Here is a 16,967-nt window from a genome sequence, read left to right as displayed (position 1 = left end):
ACCCCAGGAAGAGTAGCTGCTACATGTTCAGTAGTTAATGAACCCCAGGAAGAGTAGCTGCTACATGTTAATGGACCCCAGGAAGAGTAGCTGCTACATGTTAATGGACCCCAGGAAGAGTAGCTGCTACATGTTAATGGACAGAGGAAGAGTAGCTGCTACATGTTAATGGACCCCAGGAAGAGTAGCTGCTACATGTTCAGTAGTTAATGGACCCCAGGAAGAGTAGCTGCTACCTGTTAATGGACCCCAGGAAGAGTAGCTGCTACATGTTCAGTAGTTAATGGACCCCAGGAAGAGTAGCTGCTACATGTTAATGGACCCCAGGAAGAGTAGCTGCTACATGTTAATGGACCCCAGGTAGAGTAGCTGCTGCATGTTAATGGACCCCAGGAAGAGTAGCTGCTGCATGTTAATGGACCCCAGGAAGAGTAGCTGCTACATGTTAATGGACCCCAGGAAGAGTAGCTGCTACATGTTCAGTAGTTAATGGACCCCAGGAAGAGTAGCTGCTACATGTTCAGTAGTTAATGGACCCCAGGAAGAGTAGCTGCTACATGTTAATGAACCCCAGGAAGAGTAGCTGCTACATGTTAATGGAGCCCAGGTAGAGTAGCTGCTACATGTTAATGGACCCCAGGTAGAGTAGCTGCATGTTCAGTAGTTAATGAACCCCAGGAAGAGTAGCTGCTACATGTTAATGAACCCCAGGAAGACTAGCTGCTACATGTTAATGGACCCCAGGTAGATTAGCTGCTACATGTTAATGGACCCCAGGTAGATTAGCTGCTACATGTTAATGGACCCCAGGAAGAGTAGCTGCTACATGTTAATGAACCCCAGGAAGAGTAGCTGCTACATGTTAATGGACCCCAGGAAGAGTAGCTGCTACATGTTAATGGACCCCAGGAAGAGTAGCTGCTACATGTTAATTAACCCCAGGAAGAGTAGCTGCTACATGTTAATGGACCCCAGGTAGAGTAGCTGCTACATGTTAATGGACCCCAGGTAGAGTAGCTGCATGTTCAGTAGTTAATGAACCCCAGGAAGAGTAGCTGCTACATGTTAATGAACCCCAGGAAGAGTAGCTGCTACATGTTAATGGACCCCAGGTAGAGTAGCTGCTACATGTTAATGGACCCCAGGAAGAGTAGCTGCTACATGTTAATGGACCCCAGGAAGAGTAGCTGCTACATGTTAATGGACCCCAGGAAGAGTAGCTGCTACATGTTAATGGACCCCAGGAAGAGTAGCTGCTACATGTTCAGTAGTTAATGAACCCCAGGAAGAGTAGCTGCTACATGTTAATGAACCCCAGGAAGAGTAGCTGCTACATGTTAATGGACCCCAGGTAGAGTAGCTGCTACATGTTAATGGACCCCAGGAAGAGTAGCTGCTACATGTTAATGGACCCCAGGAAGAGTAGCTGCTACATGTTAATGGACCCCAGGAAGAGTAGCTGCTATGTGTTAATGGACCCCAGGTAGAGTAGCTGCTACATGTTAATGGACCCCAGGAAGAGTAGCTGCTACATGTTAATGGACCCCAGGTAGAGTAGCTGCTACATATTCAGTAGTTAATGGACCCCAGGAAGAGTAGCTGCTACATGTTAATGGACCCCAGGTAGAGTAGCTGCTACATATTCAGTAGTTAATGGACCCCAGGAAGAGTAGCTGCTACATGTTAATGGACCCCAGGTAGAGTAGCTGCTACATGTTAATGAACCCCAGGAAGAGTAGCTGCTACATGTTCAGTAGTTAATGGACCCCAGGAAGAGTAGCTGCTACATGTTAATGGACCCCAGGTAGAGTAGCTGCTACATGTTAATGGACCCCAGGAAGAGTAGCTGCTATATGTTCAGTAGTTAATGGACCCCAGGTAGAGTAGCTGCTGCATGTTCAGTAGTTAATGGGGATCCTAATCAACTTAACTCAGCATCATCCTCACCATTATTATCCTAATTCTCGTCACAACCTCCACCACCACTACCGTCTTCGTCCCCATCATCATCACCATAATGACCACCATCATATCCTCACCTGATTGACTGCTAGTGGAGAGAATGTTATGTCATCCAGGAAGTGGACAGCATCAGCAGGAAGCAGTCTGTCCAAGTATTTTGCACAGGTGTCATAGGCGTGAAGGTAGTCCTGCTCTGTCTGGGGGGGTCTCTTTAAAACCTTTAGAAAAGAGGAGGGTACATGTTTTTAGGCGTGCTAGCTGACAGGTTGTTAAGCGTGCTAGCTGACCGGTTGTTAGGCGTGCTAGCTGACCGGTTGTTAGGCGTGCTAGCTGACCGGTTGTTAGGCGTGCTAGCTGACCGGTTGTTAGGCGTGCTAGCTGACCGGTTGTTAGGCGTGCTAGCTGACCGGTTGTTAGGCGTGCTAGCTGACCGGTTGTTAGGCGTGCTAGCTGACCGGTTGTTAGGCGTGCTAGCTGACCGGTTGTTAGGCGTGCTAGCTGACCGGTTGTTAGGCGTGCTAGCTGACCGGTTGTTAGGCGTGCTAGCTGACCGGTTGTTAGGCGTGCTAGCTGACCGGTTGTTAGGCGTGCTAGCTGACCGGTTGTTAGGCGTGCTAGCTGACCGGTTGTTAGGCGTGCTAGCTGACCGGTTGTTAGGCGTGCTAGCTGACCGGTTGTTAGGCGTGCTAGCTGACCGGTTGTTAGGCGTGCTAGCTGACCGGTTGTTAGGCGTGCTAGCTGACCGGTTGTTAGGCGTGCTAGCTGACCGGTTGTTAGGCGTGCTAGCTGACCGGTTGTTAGGCGTGCTAGCTGACCGGTTGTTAGGTGTGCTAGCTGACAGGTTGTTAGGTGTGCTAGCTGACAGGTTGTTAGGCGTGCTAGCTGACCGGTTGTTAGGCGTGCTAGCTGACCGGTTGTTAGGCGTGCTAGCTGACCGGTTGTTAGGTGCTAGCTGACCGGTTGTTAGGCGTGCTAGCTGACAGGTTGTTAGGCGTGCTAGCTGACAACAGTTTGGACACACCTACTCATTCAAGGGTTTTTCTTTATTTTTACTATTTTCTATAATGTAGAATAATAGTGAAGACATCAGAACTATGAAATAACACATATGGAATCATGTATTAAGTGTTAAACAAATCGAAATATATTTTAGTTTCTTCAAAGTAGCCACCCTTTGCCTTGATGACAGCTTTGCACACTCTTGGCATTCTCTTAACCAGGTAATCACCTGGAATTCATTTCAATTAACAGGTGTGCCTTGTTAAAAGTTAATTTGTGGAATTTCTTTCCTTTTTAATGCGTTTGAGACAATCAGTTGTGTTGTGACAAGGTAGGGTTGGTATAAAAAGATAGTCCTATTTGGTAAAAGACCAAGTCCATATTATGGCAAGAACAGATCAAATAAGCAAAGAGAAACGACAGTCCATCATTACTTTAAGCCTTGTGTTGTCTTAAGGGTAAAACATGTCTCGCCACTATATTTAACAGCAGAGAAAAACCTTAAATTACATTTTTTCAACTTGAGATTTGATGACTTTTCCAAGAGTGACCCCAACATTAGAAAAAGCAAAACATCTCCTTTGTTCATATTCCCATGAAAGTTATACACCACCAGGGGACAAAGGTTGTCTTAGGGTCATTTTGACCCGGCAGTATTAAAATCATTGACACACCACAAAGACACACAATGAGAAATTAAGATTATGTGAGCTACTGATTGAACACAGACAGCAGCTCCTGAAGAGGAAGATCACCATGGTTGGCACAGTCAGAAAGAACAAGCCTGAGCTTCCCCCCTGCACTCCTCGCAACATGGGAGAGAGAGGCCTTCTCATCCCCCCTGCACTCCTCGCAACATGGGAGAGAGAGGCCTTCTCATCCCCCCTGCACTCCTCTCAACATGGGAGAGAGAGGCCTTCTCATCCCCCTGCACTCCTCTCAACATGGGAGAGAGGGGCCTTCTCATCCCCCTGCACTCCTCTCAACATGGGAGAGAGGGGCCTTCTCATCCCCCTGCACTCCTCTCAACATGGGAGAGAGAGGCCTTCTCATCCCCCTGCACTCCTCTCAACATGGGAGAGAGAGGCCTTCTCATCCCCCTGCACTCCTCTCAACATGGGAGAGAGAGGCCTTCTCATCCCCCTGCACTCCTCTCAACATGGGAGAGAGAGGCCTTCTCATCCCCCTGCACTCCTCAACATGGGAGAGAGAGGCCTTCTCATCCCCCCTGCACTCCTCTCAACATGGGAGAGAGAGGCCTTCTCATCCCCCCTGCACTCCTCTCAACATGGGAGAGAGGGGCCTTCTCATCCCCCCTGCACTCCTCTCAACATGGGGGTGAGAGGCCTTCTCATCAGTTTCCCTCCACCCCACCACCACTCTAGTTTCTGACCTCCCAAAGAGGAACAAGAATGTGGTCCTCCTGAGCACACTGCACAAAACAGCTGTGATCATGAGGACAGGAAGCCAGCCATCATCCTGGACTGCAGAGACAGCCTGCAGAGTTCTGTCTTACTATCCAGGTCTGTACCCAAACATTTCCACCTTCTACTTTAAAAAAAAAAATCACCTTTCCAGAAACAAGTCTCTCACCGTTGCCGCCTGCTATAGACCACCCTCTGCCCCCAGCTGTGCTCTGGACACCATATGTGAACTGATTGCCCCCCATCTATCTTCAGAGTTCGTACTGTTAGGTGAGCTAAACTGGGACATGCTCAACACCCCGGCCATCCTACAATCTAAGCTCGATGCTCTAACTCCCAGCACATCCAGATAGCCTTGGCCTTGTACCTTAGCTAGCAACATTGATATTGAGGCAGATTGTAAATAATGCCAGCCGTAATTAACCACATACAGTACCTTCAGAAAGTATTCATACCCTTAGACTTATTCCACATTTACAGACGGAATTTAAAATGGATTTACACAGTTCCTTTTTTTCTTCCCCCACCAACACACAATACGCAAAAATCTAAGTGAACAATACATTTTTTAATGTTCGCACATTTAGTGAACATTTTATACAGAAACAATGAATTTACATCAGTATTCACACCCCTCGAGTCAAAACATGTTAGAATCACCTTTGGCAGTGATTACAGCTGTGAGTCTTTCTGGGTAAGTCTCTAAGAGTCATTACAGCTGTGAGTCTTTCTGGGTAAGTCTCTAAGAGCTGTGAGTCTTTCTGGGTAAGTCTCTAAGAGTGATTACAGCTGTGGGTCTTTCTGGGTAAGTCTCTAAGAGCTGGGAGTCTTTCTGGGTAAGTCTCTAAGAGTGATTACAGCTGTGAGTCTTTCTGGGTAAGTCGTAAGTCTCTAAGAGCTTTGCACACCTGAACTGTACAATATTTGCACACTTTTAAAAATTCTCCAAGCTCGGTCAAGTTGGTTGTTGATCATTGCTAGACAACCATTTTCCAGTCTTGCCATAGATTTTCAAGCAGACTTAAGTCAAAACTGTAGCTAGACCACTAAGGAACATTCAACATCGTCTTGGTAAACAACTCCAGTGTAGATGTGGCCTTGTGTTTTAGGTTAATGTCCTGCTGAAAGGTGAACTCATCTCCCAGTGTCTGGTGGAAAGCAGACTGAACCAGGTATTCCTCTAGGATTTAAATCCTAAATAACTCCCTAGTCCTTGCCGATGACAAGCATAACATGATGCAGCTACCACCATGCTTGAAAATATGGAAAGTGGTACTCAGCGATGTGCTGTGTTGGATTTTCCCCAAACATAACACGTTCATTTCTTTGCCTTACAGTTTTACTTTAGTGCCTTTATGCAAACAGGAAGCATGTCTTGGAATATTTTATTCTGTACAGGATTCCTTCTTTTGCAGTGTCCTGTAGGTTAGTATTGTGGAGTAACTACAATGTTGTAGATCCATCCTCAGTGTTCTCCTTTAACAGCCACTAAACTCTGTCCTTTAGGTTAGTATTGTGGAGTAACTACCATGTTGTTCATCCATCCTCAGTTTTCTCCTATCACAGCCATTAAACTCTGTAACTGTTTTAAAGTCATCATTGGCCTCATGGTGAAATCCCGGAGCAGTTTCCTTCCTCTCCGGCAACTGAGTTAGGAAGGACACCTGTATCTTTGTAGCGACTGGGTGTATTGATACACCATCCAAAGTGTGATGAATAACATCACCATGCTCAAAGGGATATTCAATGTCTGCTGTTTTATTTTTACCCACCTACTAATTTGTGCCCTTCTTTGCGACACATTGCATTTGTGTTTGAAATGTACTGCTGGACTGAAGGACTTTGTGTTTGAAATGTACTGCTGGACTGAAGGACTTTGTGTCTGAAATGTACTGCTGGACTGAAGGACTTTGTGTCTGAAATGTACTGCTGGACTGAAGGACTTTGTGTCTGAAATGTACTGCTGGACTGAAGGACTTTGTGTTTGAAATGTACTGCTGGACTGAAGGACTTTGTGTCTGAAATGTACTGCTGGACTGAAGGACTTTGTGTTTGAAATGTACTGCTGGGCTGAAGGACTTTGTGTTTGAAATGTACTGCTGGACTGAAGGACTTTGTGTTTGAAATGTACTGCTGGGCTGAAGGACTTTGTGTTTGAAATGTACTGCTGGACTGAAGGACTTTGTGTCTGAAATGTACTGCTGGACTGAAGGACTTTGCAGATAATTGTATGTGTCTGGTACAGAGATGAGGTAGTTATTAAAAAAACAACATAATAAATATTATTGAACACAGAGTGAGTCCATGCAAAGTATTGCAAATTATTGTGACTTAAGCACATTTTAACTCTCGCCTTATTTTTGCTTGCCATAAAACAGGTGTTAACTACTCGTGACATTTCAGCTTTTCATTTTATATTAATTTGTAAAACCATAATTCCACTTTGACATTATGGGGTATTGTGTGTCAGCCAGCGACACAACATCTCAATATAACATTGTAAAATCAGGCTGTAACACAACAACATGTGGAACTAGTCAAGAGGTGTGAATATTTCCTGAAGGCAGGGTAATACAGCTACAGGTTCAACAGCTCTGATCTGACCAGATTCAGGTTATAGCAGGCTGACCGACCGACCGACCGACCACCAGCAGGCTGGAAGACCGACCGACCGACCACCAGCAGGCTGGAAGACCGACCGACCGACCGACCGACCACTGCCAGGCTGGAAGACCGACCGACCGACCACCAGCAGGCTGGAAGACCGACCAACCGACCACCAGCAGGCTGACCGACCAGCAGCAGGCTGACAGACCGAGCTACTGTAGACACTACCACTGCTATAACTATAACCAGTAAGTACCACTACTATAACCAGTCACTACCACTACTATAACCAGTCACTACCACTTCTATAACCAGTCACTACCACTACTATAACCAGACACTACCACTACTATAACCAGTCACTACCACTACTATAACCAGTCACTACCACTACTATAACCAGTCACTACCACTACTATAACCAGTCACCACCACTACTATAACCAGTCACTACCACTACTATAACCAGTCACCACCACTACTATAACCAGTCACTACCACTACTATAACCAGTCACTACCACTACTATAACCAGTCACCACCACTACTATAACCAGTCACCACCACTACTATAACCAGTCACTACCACTACTATAACTATAACCAGTAAGTACCACTACTATAACCAGTCACTACCACTACTATAACCAGTCACCACCACTACTATAACCAGTCACTACCACTACTATAACCAGTAAGTACCACTACTATAACCAGTCACCACCACTACTATAACCAGTCACCACCACTACTATAACCAGTCACTACCACTACTATAACCAGTCACTACCACTACTATAACCAGTCACTACCACTACTATAACCAGTCACTACCACTACTATAACCAGTCACTACCACTACTATAACCATTCACTACCACTACTATAACTATAACCAGTCACTACCACTACTATAACCAGTCACTACCACTACTATAACTATAACCAGTCAGTACCACTACTAGAATTATAACCAGTCACTACCACGACTATAACCAGTCACTACCACTACTATAACTATAACCAGTCACTACCACAACCAGTCACTACCACTACTATAACCAGTCACTACCACTACTATAACCAGTCACTACCACTACTATAACCAGTCACTACCACTACTATAACCAGTCACTACCACTTCTATAACCAGTCACTACTATAACTATAACCAGTCACTACCACAACTATAACCAGTCACTACCACTACTATAACCATAACCAGTCACTACCACTACTATAACCAGTCACTACCACAACTATAACCAGTCACTACCACTACTATAACCAGTCACTACCACAACTATAACCAGTCACTACCACTACTATAACCATAACCAGTCACTACCACTACTATAACCAGTCACTACCACTACTATAACTATAACCAGTCACTACCACTACTATAACCAGTCACTACCACTACTATAACCAGTCACTACCACTACTATAACTATAACCAGTCACTACCACTACTATAACCAGTCACTACCACTACTATAACCAGTCACTACCACTACTATAACCAGTCACTACCACTACTATAACCAGTCACTACCACTACTATAACCAGACACTACCACTACTATAACCAGTCACTACCACTACTATAACCAGTCACTACCACTACTATAACCAGTCACTACCACTACTATAACTATAACCAGTCACTACCACTACTATAACCAGTCACTACCACTACTATAACCAGTCACTACCACTACTATAACCAGTCACTACCACTACTATAACTATAACCAGTCACTACCACTACTATAACCAGTCACTACCACTACTATAACCAGTCACTACCACTACTATAACCAGTCACTACCACTACTATAACCAGTCACTACCACTACTATAACTATAACCAGTCACTACCACTACTATAACCAGTCACTACCATTACTATAACCAGTCACTACCACTTCTATAACCAGTCACTACCACTACTATAACCAGTCACTACCACTACTATAACCAGACACTACCACTACTATAACCAGACACTACCACTACTATAACCAGACACTACCACTACTATAACCAGTCACTACCACTACTATAACCAGTCACTACCACTACTATAATTATAACCAGTCACTACCACTACTATAACCAGTCACCACCACTACTATAACCAGTCACTACCACTACTATAACCAGTCACTACCACTACTATAACCAGTCACTACCACTACTATAACCAGACACTACCACTACTATAACCAGTCACTACCACTACTATAACCAGTCACTACCACTACTATAACCAGTCACTACCACTACTATAACTATAACCAGTCAGTACCACTACTATAACCAGTCACTACCACTACTATAACCAGTCACTACCACTACTATAACCAGTCACTACCACTACTATAACTATAACCAGTCACTACCACTACTATAACCAGTCACTACCATTACTATAACCAGTCACTACCACTACTATAACCAGACACTACCACTACTATAACCAGACACTACCACTACTATAACTATAACCAGTCACTACCACTACTATAACCAGTCACTACCATTACTATAACCAGTCACTACCACTACTATAACCAGTCACTACCACTACTATAACCAGTCACTACCACTACTATAACCAGACACTACCACTACTATAACCAGACACTACCACTACTATAACCAGACACTACCACTACTATAACCAGTCACTACCACTACTATAACCAGTCACTACCACTACTATAACCAGTCACTACCACTACTATAACCAGTCACTACCACTACTACAACCAGTCACTACCACTACTATAACCAGTCACTACCACTACTATAACCAGTCACTACCACTACTATAACCAGTCACTACCACTACTATAACCAGTCACTACCACTACTATAACCAGTCACTACCACTACTATAACTATAACCAGTCACTACCACTACTATAACTATAACCAGTCACTACCACTACTATAACCAGTCACTACCACTACTATAACCAGTCACTACCACTACTATAACCAGACACTACCACTACTATAACCAGTCACTACCACTACTATAACCAGTCACTACCACTACTATAACCAGTCACTACCACTACTATAACCAGTCACTACCACTACTATAACCAGTCACTACCACTACTATAACCAGTCACTACCACTACTATAACTATAACCAGTCAGTACCACTACTATAACCCGTCACTACCACTACTATAACTATAACCAGACACTACCACTACTATAACCAGTCACTACCATTACTAGAATTATAACCAGTCACTACCACTACTATAACCAGTCACTACCACTACTATAACCAGTCACTACCACTACTATAACCAGACACTACCACTACTATAACCAGTCACTACCACTACTATAACCAGTCACTACCACTACTATAACCAGTCACTACCACTACTATAACCAGTCACTACCACTACTATAACCAGTCACTACCACTACTATAACCAGTCACTACCACTACTATAACCAGTCACTACCACTACTATAACCAGTCACTACCACTACTATAACCAGTCACTACCACTACTATAACCAGTCACTACCACTTCTATAACCAGTCACTACCACTACTATTACCAGTCACTACCACTACTATAACCAGTCACTACCACTACTATAACCAGTCACTACCACTACTATAACCAGTCACTACCACTACTATAACCAGTCACTACCACTACTATAACTATAACCAGTCACTACCACTACTATAACCAGTCACTACCACTACTATAACCAGTCAGTACCACTACTAGAATTATAACCAGTCACTACCACTACTATAACCAGACACTACCACTACTATAACCAGTCACTACCACTACTATAACCAGACACTACCACCACTATAACCAGACACTACCACTACTATAACCAGTCACTACCACTACTATAACTATAACCAGTCACTACCACTACTATAACCAGTCACTACCACTACTATAACCAGTCACTACCACTACTATAACTATAACCAGTCAGTACCACTACTAGAATTATAACCAGACACTACCACTACTATAACTATAACCAGTCACTACCACTACTATAACCAGACACTACCACTACTATAACCAGTCACTACCACTACTATAACCAGACACTACCACCACTATAACCAGACACTACCACTACTATAACCAGTCACTACCACTACTATAACCAGACACTACCACCACTATAACCAGACACTACCACTACTATAACCAGTCACTACCACTACTATAACTATAACCAGTCACTACCACTACTATAACCAGTCACTACCACTACTATAACCAGTCACTACCACTACTATAACCAGACACTACCACTACTATAACCAGACACTACCACTACTATAACCAGTCACTACCACTACTATAACCAGTCACTACCACTACTATAACCAGTCACTACCACTACTATAACCAGTCACTACCACTACTATAACCAGTCACTACCACTACTATAACTATAACCAGTCACTACCACTACTATAACTATAACCAGTCACTACCACTACTATAACCAGTCACTACCACTACTATAACCAGACACTACCACTACTATAACCAGTCACTACCACTACTATAACCAGTCACTACCACTACTATAACCAGTCACTACCACTACTATAACCAGTCACTACCACTACTATAACCAGTCACTACCACTACTATAACCAGTCACTACCACTACTATAACCAGACACTACCACTACTATAACCAGTCACTACCACTACTATAACTATAACCAGTCACTACCACTACTATAACCAGTCACTACCACTACTATAACTATAACCAGTCACTACCACTACTATAACCAGTCACTACCACTACTATAACTATAACCAGTCACTACCACTACTATAACCAGACACTACCACTACTATAACCAGTCACTACCACTACTATAACCAGTCACTACCATTACTATAACCAGTCACTACCACCACTATAACCAGTCACTACCACTACTATAACCAGTCACTTCCACTACTATAACCAGTCACTACCACTACTATAACCAGTTACTACCACTACTATAACTATAACCAGTCACTACCACTACTATAACTATAACCAGTCACTACCACTACTATAACCAGTCACTACCACTACTATAACCAGACACTACCACTACTATAACCAGTCACTACCACTACTATAACCAGTCACTACCACTACTATAACCAGTCACTACCACTACTATAACCAGTCACTACCACTACTATAACCAGTCACTACCACTACTATAAATATAACCAGTCACTACCACTACTATAACCAGACACTACCATTACTATAACCAGACACTACCACTACTATAACCAGTCACTACCACTACTATAAACAGTCACTACCACTACTATAACCAGTCACTACCACTACTATAACCAGTCACTACCACTACTATAACCAGTCACTACCATTACTATAACCAGTCACTACCACCACTATAACCAGTCACTACCACTACTATAACCAGTCACTACCACTACTATAACCAGACACTACCACTACTATAACCAGTCACTACCACTACTATAACCAGTCACTACCACTACTATAACCAGTCACTACCACTACTATAACCAGTCACTACCACTACTATAACCAGTCACTACCACTACTATAACCAGTCACTACCACTACTATAACCAGACACTACCACTACTATAACCAGACACTACCACTACTATAACCAGTCACTACCACTACTATAACCAGTCACTACCACTACTATAACCAGTCACTACCACTACTATAACCAGACACTACCACTACTATAACCAGTCACTACCACTACTATAACCAGACACTACCACTACTATAACCAGTCACTACCACTACTATAACCAGTCACTACCACTACTATAACCAGTCACTACACTACTATAACCAGTCACTACCACCACTATAACCAGTCACTACCACTACTATAACCAGTCACTACCACTACTATAACCAGTCACTACCACTACTATAACCAGTCACTACCACTACTATAACCAGTCACTACCACTACTATAACCAGTCACTACCACTACTATAAATATAACCAGTCACTACCACTACTATAACCAGACACTACCATTACTATAACCAGACACTACCACTACTATAACCAGTCACTACCACTACTATAAACAGTCACTACCACTACTATAACCAGTCACTACCACTACTATAACCAGTCACTACCACTACTATAACCAGTCACTACCATTACTATAACCAGTCACTACCACCACTATAACCAGTCACTACCACTACTATAACCAGTCACTACCACTACTATAACCAGTCACTACCACTACTATAACCAGTTACTACCACTACTATAACTATAACCAGTCAGTACCACTACTATAACTATAACCAGTCACTACCACTACTATAACCAGACACTACCACTACTATAACCAGACACTACCACTACTATAACCAGTCACTACCACTACTATAACCAGTCACTACCACTACTATAACCAGTCACTACCACTACTATAACCAGTCACTACCACTACTATAACCAGTCACTACCACTACTATAACCAGACACTACCACTACTATAACCAGACACTACCACTACTATAACCAGTCACTACCACTACTATAACCAGTCACTACCACTACTATAACCAGTCACTACCACTACTATAACCAGTCACTACCACTACTATAACCAGTCACTACCATTACTATAACCAGTCACTACCACCACTATAACCAGTCACTACCACTACTATAACCAGTCACTACCACTACTATAACCAGTCACTACCACTACTACAACCAGTCACTACCACTACTATAACTATAACCAGTCACTACCACTACTATAACCAGTCACTACCACTACTATAACCAGTCACTACCACTACTATAACCAGACACTACCACTACTATAACCAGTCACTACCACTACTATAACCAGTCACTACCACTACTATAACCAGACACTACCACTACTATAACCAGACACTACCACTACTATAACCAGTCACTACCACTACTATAACCAGTCACTACCATTACTATAACCAGACACTACCACTACTATAACCAGTCACTACCACTACTATAACCAGTCACTACCACTACTATAACCAGTCACTACCACTACTATAACCAGACACTACCACTACTATAACCAGACACTACCACTACTATAACCAGTCAGTACCACTACTGTAACTATAACCAGTCACTACCACTACTATAACCAGTCACTACCACTACTATAACCAGTCACTACCACTACTATAACCAGTCACTACCACCACTATAACCAGTCACTACCACTACTATAACCAGTCACTACCACTACTATAACCAGTCACTACCACTTCTATAACCAGTCACTACCACTCCTATAACCAGTCACTACCACTACTATAACTATAACCAGTCACTACCACTACTATAACCAGACACTACCACTACTATAACCAGACACTACCACTCCTATAACCAGTCACTACCACTACTATAACTATAACCAGTCACTACCACTACTATAACCAGTCACTACCACTACTATAACCAGTCACTACCACTACTATAACCAGACACTACCACTACTATAACTATAACCAGTCACTACCACTACTATAACCAGTCACTACCACTACTATAACTATAACCAGTCACTACCACTACTATAACCAGTCACTACCACTACTATAACTATAACCAGTCACTACCACTACTATAACCAGACACTACCACTACTATAACCAGTCACTACCACTACTATAACCAGTCACTACCACTACTATAACCAGTCACTACCACTACTATAACCAGACACTACCACTACTATAACCAGACACTACCACTACTATAACCAGTCACTACCACTACTATAACCAGTCACTACCACTACTATAACCAGACACTACCACTACTATAACCAGACACTACCACTACTATAACCAGTCACTACCACTACTATAACCAGTCACTACCACTACTATAACCAGTCACTACCACTACTATAACCAGTCACTACCACTACTATAACCAGACACTACCACTACTATAACCAGTCACTACCACCACTATAACCAGTCACTACCACTACTATAACCAGACACTACCACTACTGTAACTATAACCAGTCACTACCACTTCTATAACCAGTCACTACCACGACTATAACCAGTCACTACCACTACTATAACCAGTCACTACCACTACTATAACCAGTCACTACCACTACTATAACCAGTCACTACCACTACTATAACCAGTCACTACCACTACTATAACCAGTCACTACCACTACTATAACCAGTCACTACCACTACTATAACTATAACCAGTCAGTACCACTACTATAATTATAACCAGTCACTACCACTACTATAATTATAACCAGTCAGTACCACTACTATAATTATAACCAGTCACTACCACTACTATAACTATAACCAGTCACTACCACTACTATAACCAGTCACTACCACTACTATAACCAGTCACTACCACTACTATAACCAGTCACTACCACTACTATAACCAGTCACTACCACTACTATAACCAGACACTACCACTACTATAACCAGACACTACCACTACTATAACCAGACACTACCACTACTGTAACTATAACCAGTCACTACCACAACTATAACCAGACACTACCATTACTATAACCAGTCACTACCACTACTATAACCAGTCACTACCACTACTATAACTATATCTACTGTAACCAGACTAGTTGGGAAACTGTTGGGAAACTGTTTGATTTTATTATTATTATTTATTGGTTTCATTTCATATTTAACTTCTTGGATATAGGGGGCGCTCTTAATTTTTGGATAAAAAAAACGTTCCCGTTTTAAACAAGATATTTTGTCACGAAAAGACATGCATATAATTGACAGCTTTGGAAAGAAAACACTGACGTTTCCAAAACTGTAAAGATATTATCTGTGAGTGCCACAGAACTAATGCTACAGGCGAAACCACAATGAAACTTCATACAGGAAGTGAGCCAGATTTTGAAGGCGCTGTGTTCCAATGTCTCCTTATATGGCTGTGAATGGGCCAGGAATGAGCTTACACTTTCTGTCGTTTCCCCAAGGTGTCTGCAGCATTGTGACGTATTTGTAGGCATATCAAGATTGACCATTTTACACTACATCTACCAGGTGCTCGCTTGGTGTCCTCCGTCGCAATTATTGCGTAATCTCCAGCTGCAGTATTTTTCAGTTTGCTTCTGATGAGAAACCAACTGCCACGAATGATTTATCATCGAATAGATGTGTGAAAAACACCTTGTGGATTGATTCTAAACAACGTTTGCCATGTTTCTGTCAATATTATGGAGTTAATTTGGAAAAAAGTTTGGCGTTGTAATGACTGAATTTTCTGTTTTTTCTTAGCCAAACGTGATGAACAAAACGGAGCTATTTCGTCTACACAAATAATCTTTTTGGAAAAAAATGAACATTTGCTATCTAACTAAGAGTCTCGTCATTGAAAACATCCAAAGTTCTTCAAAGGTAAATTATTTTATTTGAATGCTTTTCTTGTTTTTGTGAAAATGTTGCCTGCTGAATGCTAGGCTTAATGCTATGCTAGCTATCAATACTCTTACACAAATGCTTGTGTAGCTATGGTTGAAAAGCATATTTTGAAAATCTGAGATGACAGTGTTGTTAACAAAAGGCTAAGCTTGAGAGCTAGCATATTTATTTCATTTCATTTGCGATTTTCATGAATAGTTAACGTTGCGTTATGCTAATGAGCTTGAGGCTATGATTACCCTCCCGGATACGGGATTGCTCGACGCAAGAAGTTAATGTGCATTGTGTTAATTGTTGTATTACAGGGTTCATTTAAAAATATGTCTCAGTTTAAAATAAAGGTTCTGGGTCTCCCTCCAGAACACCTTCCCTCACCAGGTAGATAAATAAATACCTGTGGGTCTCCCTCCAGAACAGCTTCC

The 16,967-nt window shown here is 42.5% G+C and overlaps 1 protein-coding gene across 1 annotated transcript in view; it reads right to left on the bottom strand.

The window, feature by feature from the left end:
• Positions 1-16,957, bottom strand: part of LOC121840008 (neuroblastoma-amplified sequence-like) — a 136,949-nt gene extending 119,992 nt beyond the window's left edge. The window contains exons 1-2 of the mRNA XM_042301125.1: positions 16,940-16,957; positions 2,040-2,180 (exon numbers count right to left, since the gene is read on the bottom strand). The gene's annotated coding sequence lies outside the window, so the exon portion shown is untranslated. The remainder of the gene's footprint in view (positions 1-2,039; positions 2,181-16,939) is intronic.
• Between the last annotated feature and the right edge of the window lie 10 nt (positions 16,958-16,967).

The sequence above is a fragment of the Oncorhynchus tshawytscha genome, linkage group LG18 (assembly GCF_018296145.1).
Source record: "Oncorhynchus tshawytscha isolate Ot180627B linkage group LG18, Otsh_v2.0, whole genome shotgun sequence".
NCBI lineage: Eukaryota > Metazoa > Chordata > Actinopteri > Salmoniformes > Salmonidae > Oncorhynchus > Oncorhynchus tshawytscha.
Note: the sequence above shows the minus strand (reverse complement) of the source record. Positions and strands in the feature narration are given on the sequence as shown.